Below are 16,553 nucleotides of genomic sequence, written 5' to 3'. Positions count from 1 at the left end.
ACAACGCTGCATTCACACTTTTTGCACATGCACTGCTTACATTTATTATTAAAAAGATTTTCCCCGAATTCTGATGTTTGATCTCGCCACACACCTCCTAATTTAACACGGATTTGCCGTTTCATTCCAAACAGAAACACCCTCCTAATTCAGTAGCGAGAAAACCCATAAACAGAAATGAACTTAAATTTGTTAGCCAGACACCTAAACAATGAGCTCAAAGCACTCTGAGGAAACTGCAAGGCTGGGTAGTAATTCTCTGTGAGTTAATTACTCGGAGCAACCATTCACATTACACACGGTCACACGTTTGATTCAATCTCATTACAAAGGAATTGATTCTTAATGCTGCATGTAGATATAAACCAATCAATTCGCCCGGCTTGTTCTTGAGAGCTCATTTAGCTGAAATTTCTGTGTTTCCCAAATAAAGTTGAATATAGATTAAGACACACCATTTAAATCTATTTAACTGGACAATTTAGAAAGGAGGGCCGAGAAATAATCATTATATGTTTTGTTTATTTTGTGCTGAGAAGCAAACAAGCTGCTATGTTAACCTTTGAAGAGTCTCTGAGGTTAATTTGAAAGACTTTGATTATTAAACGGCAAAAATACATGTTTACAGCACTTGACCTTAGGAAATGTACCAATTAATTGGAAACACAGGCAGTGTGTACATGCAGCTCTACATACGGATAACACGCCGTCCCACTTCTATATATGTGTTGGACAATTCGATTATTGTCTAAAAGGGAAATGTTTCTTGGCAGCCATCTCAGAAAGTGAGACAACAAACTGTAAGAAGTTTGAAAGAAAGTGAAACACAGACTGATATATACCAAGCCCTTTGTTTCTTGTAATTTTGTGACTATTTCTTACAGATAATAAAACCTAAAATTTCAGCGTCTCAGAACATTAGAATACTGTAGCAGAGGTCACTAATGGAAACTCATGGTGTCAAACCCTAATCAGCAAATTAATGCAAAACACCTGCAAAGGTCTCCTGAGGCTTTAGACCGTCTCTCACCACGGGTCTGTGGGCCACACAGGACACTCTTCACAAGGAGGGTAAGGAAAGGTCGTTGCTGAAGAAGCTGGTTGTTCACAGAGTTGTATATATCCAAGCATATCAACAGGAAATTGAGTGGAAGGAAGAAGTGTGCTAGGAAAAGGTGATAAGAGCAGAGACTGTCGAGTGAAATCCATTCCAGACAAAACATCTGTTGCTGAGAATTAAAATATTTAATGTGATATTCTGACAATGTGATATTTCTTTATTTGTTAACAATAAAAAGGAAAAAATAAAAAATAAAAATAAGCCCTAAGTATTTCACTTTACTTGCAATGTAATTCTTTAAAATTACCATTTTGCTTTCTGGCATGACTGGCAAGAAATATTGCACTTTTACCCAGTATTAATTTGTTTTAGATGTACAAGTTATTGTAAATCAGATCTTGTTCTGGAAAGGCGGAAACATGCAACCATGAACCCCTGACTTACTTTCTGCATATTCACACTTCATGTTCATTTTCTTTGTTCTTTACAGACATTGAACAGGAATTTAGATTTAACGTTTTATTGAGCCCCCACCTCTCGTTGCCATAGTGACCTGCTTTGTAATCCCAACAGACCAGGACTCATCAATCTTCCACTCTGATGATGTTCTGTCATCATTCTGGTCAGCTCTTATCGATTTACCTGCACCACGAACACGACATCCATCAATCTATTCATACGTTGTCTTCTGCATACCTGAGATGACGTTGCAGGAGTAAAAAATTCAGAGATTCCTTACGCCGGGGAGCCACTTTCCAAGAATATTCTGGGGTTCCCAAAGCGTTCCCGGATCAAAATGTATTGATTTCAGGGTCTGCTCTGAGTCTCTTGTTAGTACGAAGTACCCAGAAAATGCCAACAGAGCAAATCAAGTTCTGCCAAAGGAGAATCGTCCATCACTGCTAAAATTTGGCTGCACAACTTCCTGTTGGTTTCAACTGAAACGGATCAATAGGATTTCTAAACGGTCGGTTTGGGGAATTGCTCTAAAAAAAAGGAGCTTTCTATCCTCAACATGTAAAAGGTTATGGTTTGGACTTTACATTGGAAATGAATATAGGGTATTCTGTGTTATAACTTGGTAATGTCACCCAGTTTTTTTTTTTAGCTTAGTTTATCTTTTGGTTCTAGGCTGACATGTCAACCATTACCACCCGATAATTTCACCTGATTTCACCTTTTTTCATTTTTTTAATGTCTGTTTGATTATCTGAAGCATTTAAATGTGATAAAGGAAAAAAAAAGATGAAATGTAAAAGAAAAGATATGATTTTTTTGGTTCTGTTGGCTACATCAGATTGAGACTTACAGCTTTTAAATGACGAGAAGCATCTCAAAATCTGATTTTGGTCTTGATTTGGAAACGTGTAGGCTGCCCTCTCTGGGTTGGGGAGAAAGTCCTGCCCCAAGTGCAGGAGCCTAAAGGGTCAAGAGCCAAACTGACGACATCAGTTCCCCAGAACTGAGTCATTTTGTTCACCCCCAAAACAAAACCCTGGATTAGGTGGAAGATAATGTATGGACAAATTAAATAAATTAAACATACATCCTGTTTTATTTAGGCTTTTCATTCGCTTTTGGTTGCTGTGGTTTTCGGTTGCCCATAACAATCGTCCCAGTTCACCTTGACACATTCAACGCCCTCAACAATTTTCTTTTTCCTCACCAGTTTCAGTCTATGCTGTTTTCCTTCAGATGTGTCTCCTTCTAGCCCGTCTTGTTTGTGCGTTTCTGCATTCTCAGGCTTCACTTTGACAGTCAAAAGTGTTCTACCACGTTGATAATAAAGCTTGCATCAATAATTTGTCTTCTTAGAAAGCCGTTTCCGAAAATAACGTCCATTTACAATTAGATGCTTATATAATTTATCACAAAATGGAAAATGATTCCATTTCCTCCTCACTAACACTGACAACACACCCTTGTGGTATCCTCTAAAATTAAGTTGTCTAAACCTTTGAAAAGCCACAGCGCTAAACACTTTTCAGAATGAGACAGTTTCCTTTAGTTATCTGTCAGCTTGTCATCGGTCTGAACAGTTTCATATCTTTGTTCAATTAACTTGTGCTCCAATTCATGCCGTTTCCACTTTTTTTAAAATAGGCTCTAAATCTTCCATCCCTCTGTGCGACTTTGTGCCGCCACTTGCATGCAATAACACGCCGCCCTGCAGATGTTGGTGCTTCCAGTAATGAAAAGAATCAGTCTGCCAACCAAATTATAATTTACTACCTCCATCTAGTTAGCATCTGCAGAGCAATAAATACAAATTGCTTAATTTGCCAGGTATCTCACCATCTGTACCTGTATACTTTTATGTGTTTCCTGAAGTGGAAATAAGAGCAGACTGATGCGAGATCTCGACTAAGGAAACACATGAAGGTTATCACTCACAGACAGAAACAGTATAAACAACAAGATGAAGCCTCATCAATCCAGCATCAGCAGAGCCTACCATCTGTATGTTTGTGCTTTCTGTAACTTAAATTGATATAAAGCTTTCGTTTAGCAACAAAGACATAAGTGTGCATAACTACCAAAAAAAAAACAAAATACAACCACGAAATGAAATTAAACTCCCATTACACCAGCGTTGTTTTGTTACCATTCGAAACCTTGAAACGTTTGAAGGCACAGTTCGGAGATAGAGTCAAAAAATCTGTGCTCTCTTCCACGTCAAAACAGAAATTGTTGCAAAGCAGAGAGCGGCGGCGAAGTGGAAAGCAGCGCGGCCCAACGCAGCTCTCAGAGTGTGTAATGAAGATGAATTAAGACGTTTGCTTCGAGGACACCGCTGTGCTGGCTCCGTTCTGAGGAGCTCTATCTTTTTAGCCCTTTCTTGGGAAATTAAGATTCAGTCAGCTGCAACATTACATACCACCCTTGCAAACCACAGATGTAACACACTCTGGTTACCAGATATGAGAGTGTGTTAAACGCCATGCAACAGAACAAGAGACGGATTTGAGTGACAGAAAATCCTGTAAAGAAGAGCTTCTGTCAGGTGTTATGCGTCATGTGGGACATGTTACAGTCAAGATCTTATTAAAAATAAAAGACAATATGAATTTAATATCTGTGCACACAAGCATCAATGCATTTTAATGGATTTAGAGTGATAGACTATGACAAAGTAGAGCATAATTGTGAAGTGGAAGGAAAATTATTAAAAAAGGTTTCCAGCTATTTTCTTTAATGTAAATACTTAAATAAATAGAGCTGTTCTGTAAAACATTTACATTATTGAACAAACAGCATCACAAAGGACACTTAGAGCAGCAGATGAAAACTGTGATCCTATCTCAATTTAACTGAAGTTAAAACAGCAACACCTTCATTTTTATGTCATTTTTAAAGTAAAAACGTGAAGCTAACAAATGGAATTGGTCCAACAGACCGATTAAATAGTTTCTGTGATGTAAAAAAACATGATTGATTTAATATTATCTCTGCAGTGCAGAGGCTGGTTGACATGGCAATGCTGGAAGAAAAATTGCTGCTATAGACTAGAGACTTGAGCAGAGGTTGACCTTCCAGCAGGACGACGACCCTAAACATGCAGCCTGGTTTAGACTGGACTCAAAAACACTTTGTCTATCCCAAAAGAAAATTAAATGTTGTCATAACTCGGATCATCCAAGTACCTTGTTAAAGCGACTCTGTGGGCAGGAAGGATCTCCAGTAGAAGTCAGTCTTGCAACAAATCTGGCGAGGCCTCTGCCTGAAGACTTTTCTTGTACGACGGTCTCATGACTGTTGAGACATGTTAACAGCACAGTTTCCAGGCAGCAGAGATCCTGGAGGACAAAACTCAGTTGTTGGCAACGAGTTCACCTCCTTTGCTTTTGCCGCTCGTCCTTAAATCTTTTCCTGGTTGTTTGGTTAAAATGCCGAGCAGAGAGATGTTGGAGTCGCCCGTTTTGTGATCGATGGAGATGGTTTGAACTTCCTCCTCCTCGCTCTGCTCTGCATCCACAAACCTACTTCTCAACTCCTCAGGTGTTTTTTCATCTTTTGAGAAGCTAATTGGGTGCTCCTCGTTGTGCAACCAATTGTTTGTTTACACATGTGCTGCCATGGTTATGAATAATAACAACTGTCCATAAGGAGAGCAAAAAGCCTTCCAACTGCACAGACAAAAGAAGTGTTCAAACATGCATCATGTCAACCGAAATAATGATGAACAAAAGACTTGGAAATTAACATTTCGTCATCTTCCTAAGATAATAGCCTTTTTTTGGCAAATATGATTTGGCAACCAAAAAAAGCATATTTTTCTTTCCAAAAGATGTTTTAGGCAAATAAATAAATAAATAAATAAAAATCACTTATGGGGAAAAATTACTTAGGCCATTATTGTAGGAGGGTCATTTGTTTTTACAGATGTCTCTAGCTAATCTCACTGAGGTTGAGTAATTTTGCAAAGAATAATGGTCAAAATGGTGAAAAGTCTCGGCCTCTATCTATGCAACTCCAGCTTGTAGATGTGATGCTGACGTACTCCACACAGCTTGAGGTTGTAGATCAGACAACATGTGGTTCTGACACAGCACACTTTATCAGTTAAAAAATGAAAATCACGTAGTTTTAGACACTAATTTGTGTAAATCAAAACCAAAACATTCCCTATGAAACAAGCTGTGGTTTGTTGTTATTGGACAAATTGTAAAAGAGGAAAGAATATGAATACTTTTCCAAAGCAGCTTAGCTGCCAGAACTCATATCGCTAATTCAAAAACTCAGTGATTGAATTGCATCATAACCATAAAACCAAACTCATAACATCAAGAAACCATCCCCTGGCTTTACCTCTTTTGTTTTTTTCTTCTTCTTCATCCTGACATGAGTTTTAAAAGTTCTGAAACCAGGAGAACATCTAGGTTTGACAGGACCTTGTGATTTATCCTCAACTCACAAATTGCACTTAGCAATATCAGTTTAAGTTTGCCTTTCTGCAGTTTTACATCCTGCCAGACATCTCACCACTTGACATGAGCTGTCAGGTCCTAATTTCCGTTGCCTGTCTAGCTCCAGAGAGCAACCTCTCTAATTATATGTGACTGCTGTCTTCTTAGTACCAAACATCTTGTCAAGTGTGGGCAGTTGGCTACAAGTCTGGAAGTGGACTAACATCTGTGTATATGAATCTTTTAGCAAAAGCATTAATGGATAAACTTACGCAGTGTCACGTTTATATTTTGCTTTAAATATTAATTAGAAACAACTGATTTATATCCGTTTTTGGGCTTCTTCCCACTGGGAATCACATCAATCTGTGACAATTGATGTGAAGAAGTGCATCAGTTGGATGTTTTCATTTTTTATCTTCTTTTTTTTTTTTAAATAAATTACCATACCCTGAAATGTTCATCCTCCTTTCCAGTAATCAAATGCAAAGGCTTCATCTGCCATCACTCAATCAAATGGTTCGCATAATTTCAAACAAGCAATTTGCATGCATGTCTCCAGAGGGATATTGAGTTTGGAAAACCTACTTACCGTTACTCTATCTGCTTAGTTGCACAGCCTCTGTGTAAAAAAAAAAAAACTGTTGATGGTGTTTATGAACATGTTAACTGTTCTGGATCATTGTTTTGCTTGAGGTGAGGATTCGATGAAAATTACATTCTTTTCTTTTGCATTTGTTGCTTGTTATTTTTATGGTTTTCATGTTTCTCTCGTAATGGCATCTATTTTGACTCATAAAACTATTTAGACTTTGTCTTTCTATATAATTTGACATTGAGATGTTTGCAGCCTCTTCTCATCAGGAAATGTATGTTAGTTTGGCTCCATGTAAACTCTTGAAGAAGTAGATATTATGTAAAATCACAGTTTTTGAGCTTCATCCTTTAATCTCCCATGGCAACCATTCAGCTGTGCAAAACGGCGGATGGATGAGCGACGCCCTCGAGGATGAAGTTCCTCCTCAGAGCTGCGGTTTCCAAGGTGCAGAGCTTCTGACTCCGCCCACTCAGCTCCTTCAGACTAGTCAGCAGTGACTAGCAAACACTTGGTGGAATTGAACATTTGCTGAGTTCATTATACAAGCTACTTCTTCTCAGTGCAACACTGGTAAAAACATTGCTAAAGGGTTGATAGAGGAGCGTTGTGGTTATTTCCTGAAGGCCGAGTGTGAGAAAGAGCAAGAGCTTCTAAAGAGACAGAGGTCCAACTTAAATTTGTTAAATTACAAATTTGAAGGTAAACGAGTTACTTCATTGTGCTATGAGATGGCACTGTGTGCCTGGGAAACACATAGTACTGCCCCTTTAACAGTCACAACACCCAGATTGTTACCATGTATATTTGCACTTGTCTTCCTCTTTTATGAAAACTTTCTCTACATACATATTTACAAGAAAGAAGATGAAATCGTCTCTTATTTTGTTCTTTTATATATAGATTTTAAATGTCTTTACAAAGAGTAAAACAGAATTGCTCCCATTGTGTGTATTATCTGTGCCTGGCTTACATTTATAATGTTAAAGCACATAGCCTGGACAAGCCCACCATCCCCGCCTCCTACAGAATAAAGGTATCGGCAACAATCCAAACATATTTAAGCCACAATTTCCGGCCAGCCGACCCACAATGTGTGTGATGCATTTATTTGTACATACTATCAGCAAATCTGTCCAACTGATGTCAGTGCCAATAAGCAAAGCTGTAAAAAGGAACTCTTAGAAGACTGCTTTGAAAAGATTTGATCTAAGAGCTGATAACAGCCACAAGCACTTGGATGGATCAATCGCCCAATAGGAAGAGCACTCAGTCATGGTACTGTTTAATTAATGATGGAGGATGGAGATAGGCTGTTAGCTCCATATTGTCAGTCAAAGACTCACAGCAGAGGGTGGCAATATGAGCTATGTAACTGATATGAGAAACAGAGAGAGATAATCTATACTCTCTAGTCTAGAGCCATTAGCGATCTGTTTGGAAGGAGGAGACGCTGCTGCACGGCCCACATTAACTGATTTTTTTTTTTTTTTGTTTTCCCCAAAGTACTCTGAATGCAAAATGGCAAAGATTATACTTGAAAACTTAACCGTACATTACATTTATCCCTTCCAAAAAAGCTGGAAATGAAAAAAAACAAAACAAAACAAAAGCAGGTAACTTTTTTCAGATTTTTTGCAAACTGAGATCTCAAAGAGTCCAGTTTTATTTATACCAAAAAAAACATTTTCCTTTAAATTCAGCTTTGTGCTCAGTAATACTCCCGACTTTGCTTGATATATTCTCAAAAGAACTGTTCACAATGTAAAAATAGCTAATTAAAATATACAAAGCAAATTTATATGCCGTCTCAAGTTCAGATAAGTTCAGATAAGACATTTCCCAAACAACCTTCAAAATCTACCTGTACAGCTCTATGTGCAGGTAAAGTGTCCTATTGAACAGAAAAATCTGTTATGTACGTCTGTTTGCATATATATTATAATTGCTTCATGATTTTGATGATGCATTTGACAAAACGTAATGTTTAATGCTTGTTTCATAATTGGTTTCTGTATTATGTTTCTTTTTTTTTCTTTGAAATGCCTTGTTGCTGACGTGTGCGATACAAAAAATTGACTTGACTTGATTCACCATTGGTTTCAAGCCGGACCCACCTGGAGTATTTGTTGTTGTTGAAGCAAAAAACAAACAATTTCAGTTACATTTTAAGTTTTGTAAAATCCACATGCTCACATTTGTGTTGGTAGGAGAGAAAGTTTATTTATCTAACGCGCATCTCAAATAATCAGTTAGCGTTTAGCAGATAGCATGCAATGGTACTTAGGGACCTAAAGGAACAAACAATAAGACTTTTAGAAATTCTATTACAAGGAAAACTAACAATTTCAAATTGTTTCTCATGATGCGAATACTTAAATATGAGTGAAAGTTTTCAGTTTATTTTTCAAGAGATGCCAAAAAATGTTCCCTTGAAAAATGCAAACAACTGCTTAATAAGGCTAAAAAATGGTTGAAGATTAAAATAAATTGAATATGTGAGCCTAAAAATATATTCAGCTGCTGTGAGAGAATAACAACAAAATCTTACTAATTCAAAATTGCATCTCTGTATCGATTGGGATTTTTTTGTGTCATATTTTTACGCAATTAGTTTTTGTTTGACGATTGAAGAAGCCCAAACATGTTTTTCATTTGATGTTACTTGAAACAAAACTTTGACATTTGTTTATTTTGGTCAATTGTTATTTTCCTCAGCCTCAATCCCCAGCTGTTAAATGAATTGCTTAATGTGATTTAAGATGATTTTTTTTTTCTGCAGAAAATACATGAATGCACAACCTCCAAGAATAACGATCCTGTCTTTTGAAGATGGGTGTTTCTACCCGAGCAGACATTATGCAAATGCTTTTTATGGCGCTGTGGAAAAGCGGTGGTAGAATAAACCTGGAATATAAACAAGGTGTCTCGGGATGTTTAGGGGAAACGTCTTTTGTGGAGTCTCTCCGTTTAGAGGCACTCTGGGGTTTGTCGCCTTGCAGATCTTATAAACTAAATATATTTCTAGTGCAATAAAGGAAAAAGAAATTTTAAAAACATAACAAAGCCTCTCGAGCTGTTTCATTTACACTCTGCTGACATATTGTTGTTTGTTTTCCCAACACCCAATATTCAAAAACAAATGTTTTGTCAAAGGCACATATGTAGATAATACATGGGTTGATGCCACAAAACATTTGATACCGTGCTTAAAAACAGTTTGTGATCGCTGAGGTTTTTTAGCAACCACAAAATGTTGGCAGTCATAAATTAATATTAAGTTACATAGTTGATAACTATTGATTAGGCATTAGAATTTTGAATCCAGAAAAACTACCTTAGCAACTACTTTTTAGACTCCTGTTCTTCCAACTCAGAAAAGGAATTAGACCAGAGGATACTTACTTATACTTATCTACCAACCCAAACAGGAGTATCTAGTTTATTTACTTTGGATCAACATTATTAGCTTTTTCTTCTTTTGGTCTTTCCTTTGGTTTATTTTGTTTGTATTTCCTTCTAAATCCTGTAAAGTACCTTGTGTTGCCTTGCTGCTGAAAATGTGCTATATAAATAAAATTACCTTTACCTTTTAATCAGATTTAAGTCTTTAACAAACCAAACCATGTTTTCTTCTGTCAATATAGAACAGAGTACAACAGTAAACTCAGTAAATATTTGAGTCCTCCTCTAAAAATGCTAACAACTGCCTATTTTAGTACTTTAGATGCTAACTATGTAACAATGCACACAGTGGAAATTGTCGCTAAAGTCCACAGTCCTCCTGGTTTCTGCTCTTTAGTCGCAGCCAATCAGCGCCATGGAAAATCAACGGCCTCCTGGGTTGAAACGGCAGCCAGTAGCATTAACTTACGAATCTCAGCTCCTCAAGCAGATATACATAATATGGATAAAATATAACCACACATTTTATTCAAAAGTGGGGATAGACTGTTGGACGTTTTTCACCTTGTATTCAAAAATCTGTTCTAAATCTATATTCCACTTTCATTCGCATTTTGTCTCCTGCATATATTCTGGTAAAACAATATATTATAATTTGGGCAATGAAATTGGTGTAGGAATTTGTAAACATCCTATTTAAGGAGATTTTAATAAATTCTGCCTTTTCTTTGTGTAAATTATGTAAGTTAACAGCTAACAGGCGCTTCAATGAAAAGTTAGACCTTCTAATCTAAGAATGATCTAATTTAAGACAAGTTCTAAGCTCAATAATCAAATAAATGCAGTAGAACAATGATTAAGCACCTTCATTTTTTTTTCTTTTATGATCTTATTTAGTTTTGCCTCATTGTGGAAAATAAACACTTTCTTTGTAGTAGAGGAGCCAGTTTCATGCCATCTGGTTGGGATCCTGGACGTTTTCCTGCTGAGGCGTTCCGGACACATCCCAGAGGAAAACCCAAAGCGGATTCCTCCCAAATGGCTGGGGAGAGCAAACCAGAGATAATGGAAGAATAGCATGTATGTTACTGTTACAATAATAGGTTTTAAAAAAATATATATTATAACAAGGTGGCATGTCCGTTTTCCTTAAAGCAGCACAACTAATGTCTATTGTTCTTTAGTAAGATCAACCAAAAATAGCAATGTTTGCTAGCAGTTTTAACATTAGCATTAGCATTTTCTCCACACATTTTTCTTTCTTTAGACGGTTTTTAGACGGCTCACACGCCTCTAATTTATATGAACATATCAGTGTCATTCATTCTTTATTGTCTTCAGTCAATTTCTAATCTAAAAACGGAAATACAATTTCAAAACAAGTTTTGAAATAGTACCTAAAATGTTTGAGTTGACCAATAAAAAACAAAGTTGACAGCATTATTTCCGATGTCAACATAAGGTGTTCATATACTATCCAGCAGCTATGCTAGTTTGTTCATTTCTTTAGTTCCTGATGCAAAAACCTATTGCCATTCTTGCACAGTCGACTTGTTTCAGTAATAGGATTTTCTCTGGAAAAACGACCAATTAAAGAAATAAACTAAAAAGATGTTTTGTTTCTTTTGTTATTTAAGACATTTAACTTAGAAACAGTCTATTTTTTTCTGACAAAAGCGTAGCGAACAATTAAATTGGTTTTCATCTTCTTTCCAGAATGAAAATAAAAACCGGAGAAAACCCGGCCTGGCCTGTTCTTACAGCCTCTGGCCTCTAGGGGCTCTGTTTGCAGCAGCTCTTTGTCCTGTGCTGCTGCTGGTGTGTCTGACCTGAACAGGCCACAGCTGAAGTGTTGCAGCTCGTCAGTCTCTGCTTTAAAATGCCCCCACCAAGCGCCACACCCTTTCCCAGCGGGTCCGGATCAGCACTGATGTTGTTTGTGATTCTGTGAGTTTGTGTACTTTCTTTAGTTTTCCTGTAGCGTCGGATCAGAAAGGGTTTTTTTCTTCTGAGATGTTTAAAATCAAAATGTAAGCTTTATGGTTCTTTCTTTACTCCTGTTTTATGTGAAGCCAGGGAGCTCGCTCATGATCTTTTTTGTCTTTAATTTCCAGTTAGACGGTGGGTGTTTCCTTTATTGCTTTGTCTTCAGAGATCCTTATTTTCCCTTGGTTTATTGTAAATAAATGCATTTTAATTGACAGAGGGCTTTTCAGTCATTTTAGTTTGTTGTGTGGTGTTACACCCTGAACCAGGAAACGCTTTTAGTTTCAAAAGTTGCAACATCTGAACATCATTCACACCAATTCTTCAGCCCATGATATCACAATGCAAACATTGACTAGGGGTGAATATTTTGGCATTGGGCTCACAATATAAAAATGCTTAAACTAATCCAAACATATTGGATTTGTTTCTTTGTGAAAAAAAGTATTATTTTAATAAGAAAAAGGAAATGGAACCAAATTAAAATTTTTGTTCATTTGCCAGCTTAAAAGAAAAAGATAAATGCTTGTTTTTAATTAATAAATTGACCTTTATTGTGCTTTTCATTAGCAGTTTATGATAAATTCCAACTACTGGAGGCAATACTGAATGGTATCGATCCGATACCAAGTAAATACAGGACCAGTATCTCTGATACGTTACTTATTCAGGTTTGGATATCATAAAACTTCTGATCTTTAGGTGTTTTTATGATTTTTCTTTCTTTATAATTTGGTTATAAACATGAGAGAATTTGGATCAAGTCTGCAGAACATATTTTTGCTCATTCTTTTCAAATTAAACTGCAAGCTATTATCATTTGAGAGGAAAACACAACAAAATCTTTATTTATAGAATAGTTGAGAAAGTACATTACAAAGATAAAATTTCAAAAGAGAATCTGAAACAAAGTATTGCTTCTATCATCCAAGTATTGATCCAATACTAATACCCATTTGGTATTGATATTTCAATTTGATCTACTCACTCTTACCAGTTATCAATCACTGACTAGAATTAATTTTAACAGCTACCAAAATACATTTTTGCAGTGTAGAAAATGGAGGTTGGTACAAATATTCAAGCTTTTAATTCTGTCAATGTTTGAACAAAATAATTCAAAGGAAAAGAAAAACACCTGATGGTCAGACGTTTGATGCATCAATCTTAAAAAGTATTGGAATCGGTGAAGCAAACCCTGTTTTATGGGACATGTACACAAAATGCAGCATTGCACACCTCTAGTCAAATTTAAATTTAATTAAAAATTTAATTTCTAATAAAAATAAGGAACAGATTCTGACGATACAACTGTGAAAGTGAGTATTTTTGAGCTTGCATTCATCCCGCAGCCGTCCTCTTTAAGCATCAATAGTCGCCTAAGGTTTTCATACAACCTTGTTCAATATCAAAGTTGGTAAACTTTTGCATTTTTAAATTTTCTGGAAGCATTCACGCCGTTCTGAAAAACCACCCACACCAGAAATGTGAATGGGGAGCAAAGCTGAGCCAAAGCCACTCCTTACAACTAACTGAGGGGCCACCTCTTTTTTTTTTTTTTTTTTTTTTTCCCCCCCTCTCTCCTCGGCAGCACCAGTGAGCTGGGATGCTGCGCTGCAGAGAGAGCCTCAGCTGGCTGCAGCGGTGGAGGCAGTCTGTGCGGACACCAAAACAAACCTCCGTCCCGACGCCGCGCTCCGTCCAGCCACACGCTGCTCCCTGAAGCCGAGGAAGGAACGACGGGCTCAGAAATCGAAATAAACGGCCCGGTTGCTTCGGTTACTCGAAGAGATGCGCCGCCTGCGCTGGCGAGCCCGATAGAGGAGCACCTGGACTTCAGTGGATATCGGTGCTACAGCTGCCATTCCGCCTTTCAGGGTCGGGAGAGATCATCTTTTGAACAGAAAGGAAAACGCCCACCGAAGGAGGACTTTTTGCATATTTGTGAGTACATCTCCTGCTTTACTTTGTTTCTGTTTTTATTTGTTTTATTTTTTTTCCCCCTCCCCTCTCTCCAACAAACACTGAGTGAACTCACGTTGCTTAAAACAGACAAGTTCTGCTGGCGATGATCTCGAAAACAGTCAAATATGAGGAGTTTTTCACTCTCTTCTTTGTGCCTGAAATCGCGCCGGGAGACGTTGTGACAACAATAAATGAAGTGTGAGTATTTGCCCGCATGCTGTTTCAGTAACTTCCCTCTTATTCAGTGAGAGTGAAGGCAGAAACGAAGCATGTGGGCGAGGGGGCTGCCGAGTGTGACAAGATGCACCCACTGAAAAGTGTCCAAATTAAACATCTCTGCTGTTCATCAGGCTGCCAGAGAGTTCATAACATCTTTTTTATTTTTATCCAGTTTTAAGTCAAAGGTGTCCTGCTCTATAAAAGCCCTCAACATCCCAGGAATAAAAGAGAGAGGGGGGGGGGGCTTTTGAAATCTACTTTGAACAGAAGTGTGTTTGAGGTCCAGCTGCTTGTGAAAAACGGCTCAAAGGGATTTCTGAAAATATTTTTTGGGAAAGCGAAGAAAGCTGGGCTCTGCTGTACGAGGGCAGATCCAGGTCCTTCTGGCGGCTTTTTGTCAGGCTGAGCAGGCGGCTTTTAACACACCACTTACCACACAAGTGGACCCACAGGATTCATCTAATCAGAGATATGCAAATTGAAGAAATCCAGATTTTTCTTCTTTTTTTTTTTGTTGTTGTTGGCTTTGCTGTGGTTGGATATGATGCTATCATCTGACGGTGACTGCTGGGTTCTGCATTGTGGCTCAGAGGCTCTGTCTCCCTTTTGATCTTATTGATTTGGCTTCTTTTCTCTACGTTGGACAGAGATGGGGGGTCTTATTATGCCATTAGTTGATGACAATATTATTCTCTTTTATCTTCCTGAGGTGTGTGTGATTTTTTTTTTTCTTTTTTCTTTTCTTTTTCTCTTCGCAGCGATAGCAATTATTAAAGTGATGGCAGCCAGAATGAAGTTTGCAGGAGGAAAACACAGCCTTTAAAAGATCTGTCTGCTGTCAGCACATCCCTCTGCTGCCCTGGGCACTCTTCATTTTTAATGTAGGTCCACTCAGAGGCATTAGGACAGAGTATTGGACTATTTTAAGCCATGACTCTAAATTAAAGTAACTAAGTGTGTTAACGCGGCTTGATATCCAGATGATCAACCTTTGGGCCAGTTTTCTTTGCTTGTGTTCTGCGTTTTCCAGAAACCTCATAAATTAAAATGTATGCGATATTTCTGATTACGTGTTACTTTGAAGCCCCGCTGATACACACATTACTCACTCAAATACTGTCGGGGAAAAGGGAAGATCAAAAAAAATGTGCTGTTAAATTCCAACACCGAGGAGAGAAATTGAAGTTTTACAGTGTAATACAGGATATTTCAAGAATAGGGGACATACAAGTACAATTTCTGGCTAAAGGAAATAGTTTCTGTTAGTCTAATAATTGCTTTGATCGAAACTGTTTCAACAGTTGGCAGGCTGTATTAGTCTGTAGTGCCTGAATGGTTTGTATGTTAATGTTTGATTCGCAAAGAGAAAAGAAGAATTCAGTGTTTTTTTTTGTCTTTCATTTTCAGAGTATATGTAATTTGATGTACTTATCCGACCCTCTTGTATTTCTGTGGAACGGATCGAAGTCGACACAGAGTTCTGATTACCTTTTCAGGAAATCTTTGCCGAAAAGTGAAACCTTTTCATTTCTTCTGTTCTTTCAAACATTGCTCTCTTTACTTTCATGTTTTCACACCTAAATAATCTGCAGCCTTGATAAAATTTGTGACATAATCAAAATACAGCCTGAAGTGTGCAGCAGTAACTTTGTAATTGTTTGCTTTTGCAGCAAAACAACAAAGCAACAGTTATTCCTGCTGCTGCTCAAAGCTAAGATATTGGAATTCAGATCATTTAGTTATTGCTACTTTCACGTTGATAAAGTTTATAGAATAGTTCAAGGTTTTTGAATTGAATCTGGTTATTTTACGAATGTTTCAAACATCTGTGTTGCAGTTATTTACGCAGAAAAAGAAAAGTTAGTTATTCAGGAAATTTAGGTAGGAGGTGGTGCATCGTTAGTGATCAACTTACACGATGAATGTAACAAGTATTTCCAGTCAAAGTAACAAGATGACAAATATCAAAAGCAAATATAATATTTGGGTTTATTCAAATGCTTTGTGTGTTTCTTTCTCAGCCTGGAGAAACAGGAAGATCTTTGGTTTCGCACCACCTCCTGCCTCCAATTCCTCCTTTAAATAGTCATCAGCTCTTCAGTAAATATCCATTCAGTGAAAAAATGACACCTGTTTGAGGTTCATTCATGACACTTTAACAAACTATTGTAATGTTTTTTGAGAGTCGAGTTAATTTAAGATGATGGACGTTTGTCTCACTTGGACTGGTTGTTAGTTTCAGCCTTCATAATTAATTATTCTGGATTTATATTCAATTTATATGGAGGCTTATCTTATATAGGTAGGATTTTTGATAGTCATTGATTTTTGCCATAAAAAATAGAGAACAAAGAACTGAAGCATCACTTATTTTAGCTATCCAAGAACAAACAAATATAAAATGAACTTTAATACA

The 16,553-nt window shown here is 37.3% G+C and overlaps 1 protein-coding gene across 2 annotated transcripts in view; it reads left to right on the top strand.

Moving 5' to 3' along the window:
- The first annotated feature begins 11,738 nt into the window (after positions 1–11,738).
- cntn5 (contactin 5) overlaps positions 11,739–16,553 on the top strand; it is a 151,106-nt gene continuing 146,291 nt past the window's right edge. The window contains exons 1-3 of one of the 2 annotated variants that reach the window (XM_017308391.1): positions 11,745–11,914; positions 13,545–13,897; positions 14,896–15,018. The gene's annotated coding sequence lies outside the window, so the exon portion shown is untranslated. Of the gene's footprint in view, positions 11,915–13,544; positions 13,898–14,895; positions 15,019–16,553 lie in introns of both variants that reach the window. The other variant, XM_008426420.2, reaches the window with a different exon arrangement.

This window comes from Poecilia reticulata, linkage group LG13 (assembly GCF_000633615.1).
Source record: "Poecilia reticulata strain Guanapo linkage group LG13, Guppy_female_1.0+MT, whole genome shotgun sequence".
Classification (NCBI taxonomy): Eukaryota; Metazoa; Chordata; class Actinopteri; order Cyprinodontiformes; family Poeciliidae; genus Poecilia; species Poecilia reticulata.
Note: the sequence above shows the minus strand (reverse complement) of the source record. Positions and strands in the feature narration are given on the sequence as shown.